This window comes from Lygodium microphyllum, chromosome 16, assembly GCF_053477565.2.
Source record: "Lygodium microphyllum isolate KBCC chromosome 16, Lygodium_microphyllum_v1.1.10, whole genome shotgun sequence".
Classification (NCBI taxonomy): Eukaryota; Viridiplantae; Streptophyta; class Polypodiopsida; order Schizaeales; family Lygodiaceae; genus Lygodium; species Lygodium microphyllum.
Window position 1 is genome coordinate 73815705 of NC_141150.1, and position 11735 is coordinate 73827439.

The 11735-nt window shown below is 37.0% G+C and overlaps 1 non-coding gene across 1 annotated transcript; it reads left to right on the forward strand.

The window, feature by feature from the left end:
* The first annotated feature begins 6396 nt into the window (after positions 1-6396).
* Positions 6397-6470, forward strand: TRNAI-AAU (transfer RNA isoleucine (anticodon AAU)). Its single transcript has one exon. It is a non-coding gene; the product is annotated as a tRNA-Ile (tRNA).
* The last annotated feature ends 5265 nt before the right edge of the window (positions 6471-11735 follow it).

Genomic DNA, 11735 nt, shown 5'->3' on the forward strand with positions numbered 1-11735 from the left:
GAGACAAGATGATAGAATAGAAGAAGTGAATAGAAGGTTTCAATAATTGCATTAATAGAGCTTTCATGACATGGATGCACCAAAACGGTAAATATAACTAAGCCCTCCCACCCTTATATAGACCAAAATTAGTGTTAGGATTAGGTTTTCTCTCTAGAGTGGTGCCTCGCTTTAGGGTTTTTTCCCCTTTTATGTTTTGTGATTTCCACAATTGTGAATTAAGGTTTGCCCCCTGTTTTGGGCATTGTACCCACTTTTTGGGCTCTAGGCCAATCATTCCTTGATGCATGCTTGTACCTTAGCCTAATTATACCTAGCCTATACTATTGCACTTACTTTTTTGTATGTGCAATCCACACAACTGTTGTAGATTTGACAAACACAACTAGGGATGATAAATACAATGTGTACTTGGGTCCCTACAAAATAATATAACCACGATAATAATGTTTCCATGATATTCCACAAATAATACAAGTGCCCAAAAATAAAACATAGAAGCTCCAAAAATTATAATCATTTTGAGTTCTAGCACTTGTTTTTTGACCTTACATAGCTACCTTTGACTGTCTTTGACTTTGGCATTCTCAAATACTATTAACAGACTTGGTGGATGTAGTAAAGTTGGATTGAGAGGGCAATCAAAATTTTTTCTCATGGAGAAACAAACACTTTGATTGCTCATGGAGGATAGCAATATTGGAGAGTGGTGCTTGATGGACTCACTAGATCTCCAAGTTTGGCATGTGTAATGATTGTGGAATGTAGTTAATCTTTTTGATCATTTTACATTAAGTTTCTTTACTGGATTTTGTTCTAAAGTTTGGTCCACTGCATTCCAAATTGCATTCCTCATTTCTCAAGAACCCAAGATTTCAAAATAAAATTGGAGAGGTATGGTGTATCAATGTTGATAATTGCCCACTGGGACAATAGAATTAAAAGATTTGTGGCAATTACTAAAGAATTTGGCAAAAAAATATAGATTATTGCAAATCAACAAACTATTTTGCCTTGGCTACTAGGGATTCTATGTTTATTGCTTTATAGAAGTGTCCTAATGATTAGATTCTTAGGATTGTTTTGGCTACTATTAAAGTGTTCCCTTAAGTATGTGAAGAGGTAAAGATTGAAAGCCTTCATAATCAAGCTAGAAAGTGAGGACTTAGGGTCAAGGACTACTCATCTTCGTTATCCTTGAAATCGGTGAGGGAGAAGAGGGTCCGATATCTTATTTGTTGAGGTAACAAATTAAGATGGTTGCAAACATACTTCTGACTAGAGTGTGCTTAGGTGTTTTATAGTTTTCTCTCAAGTTTTGAAAGTGATGCTTAGAGAGCAACTTGTTTTCTTCAATTAGTGTTTCAAATTGTTTATGTTGGCAAATCTTTCACTCTTGGTAATTCTTTTAGTGTGGAAGAAGTTCATGATGTGACACTGAGAATGAAATGAGAAAAGTCAATAAGAAGTGGTGGAATTTTTCAAGCATTTTGCTAGGACATATAAGCATGATCTTTGTGCCCTCTCGAATTGGATTTAGAATGGTAGCAAACTTTCTAAAGATGATCAATAGTGGGGTTATCAAAGCAATCCTTAAGAATCCAAAAAGACAAACATGAAATGATTGGGAGCTTATAACTCTACTTAATGCCTCTTGCAAAATCTTAGCAAAAGCCTTGACATGTTGCTTAAAGCATATTCTTACAGGTGGCATTCACAATATGCAATCTAGCTTTCTGCACAAGAGGAATGTTCACGAGGCCATGAAGCTATCCCTAATTTGGTGCCTTCTTTAGATTATGCTTTTTCTCTCAACCAAGAGCTTGTCATGATTAATTTGGATCTTGATCGAGTGTATGATAGGGCTGGATGGGAAACAAAAATTTATTTGGATGGAGTAGAAATTCTACAAAAGCTTGTGTATTGGGCTAGGCTCCCCCTTTCCTTTGATAGAAAATGGATGATTTTCAAACATGCATTGTAGCTTATTCCATTTTTTTTCTATGGTGCTTCCCTTTGGAAAATTTACATGGGAGCAACTATAGAAGTGATTTAAAGCCCTTATATGGCACTAACACACTCAATATTCATGGGATTTTGTCTTTTGGACTCAAGTGTAGTCTAAGAAGGTGATTGGAGGTCTAAAAACTTCAATCTGTGCTTGGTACCAGGTATTCCCATAAATAACATGGAGTCCTCCAGAGAAAAAAGACATGTCTCTTCATTTATTGGTGTGGTTTACTCTAATTTCCACTATGAATGAAAGAGCCTCATTTTGTTGAAGCCCCAAAAAGTCCCTTAATCTATTCTGAAAAGGTGTAGTCATTTGGAACGATTTGTGGGATGCACAACATTTGTTTTAGCTTGCACTAATTGAAGTTCAACAAAAGTTTGCATTGCCAAAGAAATAATTGGACAAGGTAATAGGTCTATTTTTCAAGATCAAAGAGGAGTGGTCCTCATCACCTAGGCTAAAGACTAGCTTCATTTTGAATCAATTCATTGTGCAAGAGGTATAGGTCTCTAAATTAAGATATGTCTCAAATTTTCTAAAGGAAAATTGGGTGGTCAAAGTGCTCTCCTTCTGGTCAAAATGTCATTGTACCTTGTCCCTTAGAAAGCAAAGAAGTCTCCCTCTTTAGAGTTGGAAAGTGATACCTTTTTTTTGGCACCTCTTCTTTGTGTGGAGATTGATTATGATTAGGTTCCCAACTAGAAATGTGGCTAGCAAGTGCAAGTAAGAAAATGGGCATGCTTGCTCTACAAAAAAATTGAAGAACATGTCTTTCATATCCTTTAGACTTGCCCTAGGGTTTGGTGCCTTTGGTTAAAACTAAAAGACTAGTCCAATTGTGCTAGAAATGTGATAATTAAGTGTAAGCAAGTAAATGGGCACCACTTGCTCTACAAAAAAGAAAATGTGTTTCATACCCTTTAGGCTTGCCATAAGGTTTGGTCCCTTTGGTTAAAACTATGAGACTAGTCCAATTGTGCCCAAATGCATGATTGTATCACTTGAAGATTGGCATTGTTGGGACAGAAATGGAGAATGTCACCAATCATGTTTGTCATTTGTTGGGATAGAAAGAGAGAATGTCACTAGTCATGTTTGTCATTTGTTCATTAGAAGTGCTACTCTCATCAAGATTTGTAAGGGTAGAAATTAGTTGTTGTTTGAAGGGAAACCTTGACTTGTATTTGATCCTTTGCATCATTTTGCTAGGTTCTATTTGAGATGCTAGGGATGATGAAAGCCAAAACCAAAGATGTTGGTTGTGAAGTTTTCATTTTGCTAGGTTCTATTTAAGATGCTAGGGATGATGAAAGCCAAAACCAAAGATGTTGGTTGTGAAGTTTTCATTTTGCTAGGTTCTATTTAAGATGCTAGGGATGATGAAAGCCAAAACCAAAGATGTTGGTTGTAAAGTTTTCATCTTTAAGTTACAAAGCTCTATGAGAGCTTGACTTTCTTATCTCAACTTGTCATTTAAAAAAAGGTATGGCAAGGGGGGACAATCTTTACAAAGCTTTATATTCACATGTGCAATAGAGTATCTTCGTCAAGTCAAAATTCTAGTGCACAAGAACTCATGCAGGCTCATGTAATGTGACATGAGACAGTAGTAACCACATTTGTGAAATATAAAGGTATGGAAAGGGAGGACAATCTTTACAAGTCTTTATATTCACATGTGCGATAGAGTATCTTCGTCAAGTCAAAGTTCTAATGCACAAGAGCTCATATAGGCTCATGTAATGTGACATGAGACAGTAGTAACCATATTTGTGAAATATAAAGATCCAAATGTATTAATTCTACCCTCTTGTCATGTGGAAATATAGCTAGTAGATCATTTAATGTTCTTACCATGCTTTTACCAGCCAATCGTTTAATGCCTTGACATGTACGAGCTATATTTTCCTTCTTCTTTGTATTCTTTTTCATTACCTAATTTTAGTCCTTTTTGGCAATCAACATAAAGTTACATTTACTTCTTCTTATTTCATATCGTTCCCATATTTTGAGCTCTTTATCTTCCTTTCTCTATGTTTGCCATGACCATAGCCATTACTTAGCACTTGTTTATTTTGTGTTTTAGAGAGAGAAAAAAAAACTCTATGCTACCACTAAGAGCCCTACATGGTAGGACAAAAATGTACAAATGCTTGCGCTTGAGAGTGTGATATAAAATTTTTAAATAAACTAGGATGGGCACATTTATCATTATCTATTCAATCCAAAAGAGTTTGTTAAAAGAGAAAGCTTGTAGAAAAGAAGATAGAGGTATATATTTAGCAACTTCACACTAGGGTGATGGGTTGGAGCATTGCCTTTTTGTTTCTAAAAAGTGCTCGTATCACTTTGTTGATTCCAAAAAGCAAGAGGTGTCTCAAGATTTTGGTTTTAAAAAATAGAAAATCTAGCAAAAAAAGTGAATTGAAGTTGAATTGTATAAGCTCTTAATAACTCTAGAGGTGGGCCACTTAACTTAAGTAAACTAGGGGTAACATTTTAAATAAGACTTGCCTTGTCACTCTACCAGTCACAACCTCCTTTGCCTTTGGCAGGTCGAAAATTGCATGAAAGAAAGGTTTGCCCTACTCCTAGAAACAAAGGACTTTTTAAAAAAAAGCATGTATCTAACATTGCTTGTATTTCTTTGAGAAATTCTAAAACATGGTTAATCACCACTCTAGAACATGCCTTTATGGGCAATGTTAACAGAGCTAATGCAAAGTACCTTTAGTGATTGCTTTGATTAAACCCTATAGGATTTGCGTTATGTTTCTCACCTAATGTTTTTTAATATATGAGCTCAATTCTTAGTCCATGTCAAAAATATCAAGAAACTTGTGGAGTTTTTTCTTCACTTGGTCCACATTATAGTGTCATTGTTTTCCATAGTCCAAAAACCCTTCTTGATTGTTAATTGAAATATTAGAATAAGCTTATTGTCATTAAAAAGGGAAATTGTAATGGTAGGGCAAAACAAGTCAAGCAGAGTTACTATAGGAGCATGACAAGGATGATGCATCAATGTCTTTTGTAAGAAGTCTCATAGGTACCTGTTTGATGATGCAAAGTGTGGAGTTCTTCTCGGGGTCCTAGATTGTAGCAATCCTTTCTCCTTTTTTATTCTTTTTGTACGACAATAAAAAGGAGATGAACAATTCTTTCTCTTGGATCCCAAAAGTTAGTGGCCTTGAAAAGCATAAGGCAATGCTATTGTTAGTAGAGTATGGGTCGTTGCCATTAGTCATGTGTTTGCAAATAATTGACTCGAAGAGTTTTAGTTGATAAACACTCACCATCCAGATAATTCACAAATTTGATGATAGATACAAGATACATAGTAGGGATTGAGAATTTTAATGATAGTAAGGGCGGATTTAGACTCAAATCTTCATGCTCTTTGTGTGTATAGCCTGCAATAGATTTTTGTGGAGGATTGGAAAAACATGCTGGCAAGATGGTAGTTATATATACATTAGTCGGCATCACTTGTTGGGATACGCAATTTGCAATGCAAATAGTGACGGTTCTATGGCATCGCTAATACTGACGTGTTTAGCGACAACGGGGGCAATTTCTTTTATGAACGTTTTCGTCACTTTAAACGTCGGTATGAGGCTTGTATCTTGTAGTGATATTAATCAATCGGAGGGCACCCATTGTATTGATTTGGCCAATATGAGTGGCTACACACACACACATAGAGAGAGAGAGAGAACTTGCAATGTGGTGCAAGCATACCCTAACATGTGTTTATCTACATCTTGAGAAATCGATATTCTAGAGGCTTCCATTATCTAAAGTGATCATAAAGGGGAATTCCTCAAAATTATGCTTAATTCTTCTCCACACTTAGGGCAAGTGCCAATGACTAAGGATTGAATGCCATAGGGAGGGCAAGTGCCAATGACTACTGATAGTAATTGAAACTAAAAATGTTCATGCCATGTTTTAGATGCCTTTTACTCGGGAGGATGAGGAAATGATATTTTGACAGGCAATCCAGAACCACTACAGATTGCATGTGGGCTACGGTAAGAGAAACTTGCAATTCAACTTACCTCACCCAAGGAAAGTGTGTGAATGATGCATGGCTTCCAAATTACAATCCGTGCATGATCTATGGTCTCACTACTAGCTCGTGGTTCGAGCCACCGTCCAGGTGATCCACATCCCCACAAATGCGTAAACAAGGCTAACTAACAATCATCCTCCTGTGGCTACTCTAATTGCGAATGCGCCTCGTAAAATTCCCCACAGTATATTATGTATGCGACGACCGTGTTGACGCGGTTGCTCTTCTGCACTGGAAAATTTGAGAAGTACTGTCAACTAGACAAGTTTGAGACATAAATGTAAAGGTGAGCAGAATTCTCATCAGCGGCCCATTAGCTCAGTTGGTTAGAGCGTCGTGCTAATAACGCGAAGGTCGCAGGTTCGAGACCTGCATGGGCCATTCTTGCTCATATTTGTCATGGACACTGCGCCAGTGCAGTTTATACTTTGGTTAGGGGATTTGTATAGGCATGTCATCACATCCTTTCTTTTCTACCCCCCTGCCCAACACGCAAAAATTACGCCCGCGCACAATCTACTTTCAACGGGGCCACGTTATCTACACAACCCGCAAAAGAGCCGCGCATGCATGCAAACGGGTAACGGGTTTCTCTTTCTTTGCCCCTCCTTATGAAGGGCCAAGCTACCTACACAACACGCACAAACTTTCCCCCTCTATAGCCTGTTGTGAAAGCACCAAGTTACCTACCCAACATGCAAAAATGCACATGGCACTCCAGAAAAAAAATGGACGAGATCTTGAGTTGAGACACTAGGAACCCCTATGCTCACACATGCCCTCCTACCAATTGAAGACCTAGATGACATAATGCAAAGAGGAATCATAAAGCATCAATGCCTCCTAAGTTAGTATCATAAACCATGATGTAATTCAAGCTTGGGATACTCCACCCTTGAGGGTGTAAACTTAGCTAACATTTACAAAGTTCACCCATAATACGAACCCCTAAAGATTAGCTAGTCAAGAATGCAGAAGTGGCATTCTTAGTTGACTCTTTTGGTCATGAAAGGTGTTGACAGTGACCTACTACTCAATCAACCATGATGTGGAATGCTCGTTTAATCAAAGACTAGGGCAATGGGATATTTTTCCTTGGGGAATGGAAAGGACACAATGAAAGTTGAAATGAAAGCCTAGAAAATAACACTAGTGGACCTATATGCTATGACCAACATGTTGATAGGGGATATGATTTTCCTCCTACACCGAGACCACTGAATAAATACATTGCTTGTCCTAAGGATGAATAGGAATGGATACACATTCTTGGGACACTAGACCTGCCATTGATGAAGGAGAGACAATATAGACAGGTTCATGATAGATGAGAAACAAGGGATTAGCGGAGCTCACTATACACTTACTCGAGATGAATGAAGAAGTCTTTTTAGTGCTAGTGCTTACGGTGATCCAGAAACATCCGTATAGCCCAAGGCAAGAGGATTTTGTACCCTCACTAACAAGATAGAGCGCCAAACGATACTCACACAATAGTGGTGGTGCTTTAAGGACAACCTTGAAGCCAACCTACTACAATTCAAAAGATCATTAGAAAACCCTAACTAGAAATGGAATGCGCTCCATTAAGCACCTTTTGACTATCGAAATAGCATCGTAGCCAGCCTTGTTGGAAAACATGACTCTAATGAGGCTAGCATAATGATGAATCATAGGAAGAAGAGTTAGAACATGAGAATGTGGTAGAGTCAACTTAGTTACATGTCTACTAACTATTACATAGATGAACAAGCACTAAAATAGGCCTTAGTGTGCTCTACACCCAAAAAAGTCAAAGTAATGTAGTCAAAGTCAATTTTGACTTATGCTACTAGAATATTTAGAGCCTTTGGATCATGAGAAAACAAGATTTAGACCGATAGACCTCATATCAACCCCCAAAGTCCTTACAATTAAAAAGGGTGAGATTTTAGAAGGGTGACTCCTCAACGAAGTCACAAGGATCAAGCTTGAAGTAAAAAATTAGCACTGATAGTGATCTTGAGGTTCCTCAACCGTCCATCATGGGAAAAGCAAAATGAGATTTGCCTATCCATCTACGTAGGAACAATTGAATAATGTGAAGAAGGAAAAAGACTCGAAGTCCAAAAGCTAGAAAAAACCCCAAAACCTTTTGAAATGCTTCACAAAGTCCAAAAAGGTGGATTCTTTGACACTGCTTGGCATGAAAATACATCTGACGCAAGTGAATCTCTCAAGGAACCTGCCAAAGTGAAGGAGATTATCCCTATAGAAAAAGAAGAAACACCCAAATCTATGTCTATAGCGCCAAGGATCTCAATGACAAAGAAAGCAAAACTCATCAATCTTCTCGAGGAGTTGCAATATGTGTTTTCTTGAAGCTACATGGAGCTTAAGGGTGTCTCACCACATATCCTCACTTATATAATCCCAAGAAACCCAATGCCAAGCCTATAAAGCAAACAGATTACCCGATGAAGCCAAGGCACGCACATCACAACAAAAAAGGGCTTGTTAAGCTCTTACAGTTAGATTCACGTATGAAATCGAGCATATAGACCAATTATCACCCAGTACTTGAGAAAAACAACAAAGAGGAGCATGCATGAACTAGAAATATAGTAAATGCAACTAGAAAGATAGATAATTTCCCATTGCTATACATTGAAGCGTGATCAAACACATGGCAAGTATGAAAGATTATAGATTCTTAAATGGGTTCTCCAAATATAACCAAGTGCAAGTCTATCCAAACAACAGACAAAAAACCTTTGGCCACTAATTGGGGGGTGTTTGTGTATATGGTCGTGCCCTATGGTTTGACTAATGTGTTAGCAACTTTCCAATGGTTGATGTGTACCACATTCAAATATATATTGAGAAAGTGGCTTGAAGTATCCTTTGACAAACCTCTATGTCAATTCAACTTTGGAAGAACACATAGAGAAACTACGAGTAGTCTTTGAAAGATATATGTAGTACAACTCTCACTGGATCCCTTGAAGTGCAAGTTACGGGTTAAGCATGGACTTATCTTGGGTCATGTGGTATCCAAGAATAGCCTATCGATTGACACTACTAAAATTTGGGTTCTCATGGGTTTCAACACTTCTTAGGTCACGCATGATACTGTAGACACTTCGTGCTAAACTATGCAACCATTCTAATACCACTTTACAAGCTCTTGATAATCTAGGATTAAGCTTAAGGAATGCCAAATTCGTTATGAAGCATTTAAAAAGATTCTCATAATACCATCAATCTTAAAAGCCCCGGATTGATCTATAGCAATGTTCCATGTTCACATTGATGCATCCAAAATAACTATCAAAGCGATATTGTGCCTACTCGGCAAAGACTTCTGCACGAGTTTTCCTAGCAAGTGGATGATTGATGCTTTAAACAATTTCTCAAAAAGTGATAGGCAAGGACCGGGTATGAATTTTTTATATTACTTGTTGCAACAACATTTATTTATTTTGTATACCATCAAGCATCACTCTACTTGATAAATAAACCATGCATGCTACTATATAGGAAGGATTGTGAGATGGCTACTACTTCTTCTAGAGTTTGATTTCATTGAGATCATTCACAAGGGAAATCAACATTATATGGCCAATCACATGTGTAGCATAACAAATAGTGATGAGAAGGCTATTGGAATTGATGAAAATCTACCCAACATACATTTGGTAGAATAATTCAAGAGACCTAGCTCTTTAAAGCTAACATCAAACCCTATTGGATAGATGGCATTGTGTAAATTCTTGAAAAAGTATAATTGGGACACTTGATAGAGAAGACAAGACTCACTTGCATTCTTTCAAAGGTCTCATCCTACCAAATGATAGGTTGGTGAATTATATAATTTAGAATAGGATGGTCTTTTAAGAAGATGTATGTTGTGAGCACAAAAAGAAGGTTGTACTCCATGAAGCACATGAAGGGATTGCAAGAGACCACTTTGATGCAAACACTATTGGAAGAAAGGTTCTCCAATCACAATTGTTGCGACCTACCTTATTTCAAAATGTAGCTAGAATTTTTTTGAGCATTGTGACAAGTGCTAGATTTCGAAGGTGCACATCCACAAGGATAAGATGAAATAACAGGAATCATAGTCTATTAATGCTTAAAAAAGGAGTATGTTGATTTCACAGATCCATTAGCCCAGCCACACAATATTCGCAAGCAAAGTACATCGTAGTTTGTTGTTAACTACATGACAAAGTTGGCTGAAACTATGGCAACTCATAAGAACAATTCTTGAACAATGGCAAGATTCTTACCTAAGCACATCATCTCAATTTGTTTGCCCTATCAAAATTCTAAGTTACTAAGAGCTATAGCTTATTAATCAAGCCACTAAGTACTCTCTCTCTACGTTTTTGGTCATTGTAGGAAATCAACTTTTACAATCCTCAAGCTAATGGCCAAGAAAAATCACGAACAAAATATTGATAAAAATTATCTCCAAAATGGTCTCAACCCCTAGAAGCAATTGGGACAATAAACTCATTGCAACTTTGTGGGCTTATAGAATGGCCTACAAGGCAGCCACATGCCAAATACCATTTACACACATTGATGGTAATGATGCCATTATGCCTATAGAGTTCTTAATCCCTAGCCTACCAATAGTAGTGCAACAATTGTGGTGGCAAGGAGTAAAATATTTGGCAGACCATATGATTGTGCTCAAATGATTAATAGAGACTCACCTTTTAGCAGCTATTAGCACCAAAGATTCAAGAAAAAAAACCTATTTCGATAAGCATGCACAACATAAGAACGTCGAAAGAGGTGACCTTGTGTGGCATAATCAATTAAGGCCACAAGCAAAAGATTTTGGTGTTAGCTCAGCTGAATTGAAATTTTCTCATATTGTAGTCCACATGCAATCTATAGTGGTTCCGAATTGCCTGCCAAAATATAATTTCCTACATCCTCCTAATTAAAAGGTGTCTAAAACATGATATGAATATTCTTAGTTGTTTCAATCACTATTACTCATTGGCTTCTTGCCCTACAACATTCAATCCTTAGTCTTGGCACTTGCCCCAAGTGTGGAGAAGAATTAAACATAGTTTTGAGGATCTTAAGACACAAATCCCCCTAATTATTACTTCAAATAATGGAAGTCTATGATTTCTTAGGTTGCACTTTATATATGATATAGACATGGTGAACACCAAGGTACCCTATGATGACTAGTGTATTTCTCACACTACAACAAATCAAGGGTATACTAGTGAAACACTCTTACTAGGCCATGCAATAGGTATTCACATCAAATAACCATTAAAATAAGCATGTTAATACAAGCAACAAAAATACCATTAAAATATGGATTGGTATATTTGTTGCTATATGTAAGTCCAACCCATATTCTAACAATCTTACTAGGCCATGAAATTAGTATTCACATCAAATATCCATCGAAACAAGCATGCTAATATAATCAACAAAAATACCATTGAAATATGCATTGATATGTTTAGTGCTATATGTAAATCCAACACATATTTTAACAATCTTGTCCTATCTATCGAAATGAACATGTTAATATAAGCAACAAAAATACCATTGAAATATGCATTGGTATGTTTGTTGCTCTATGTAAGTTGAACACATATTCTAACAATCTTGTCCATGGATATT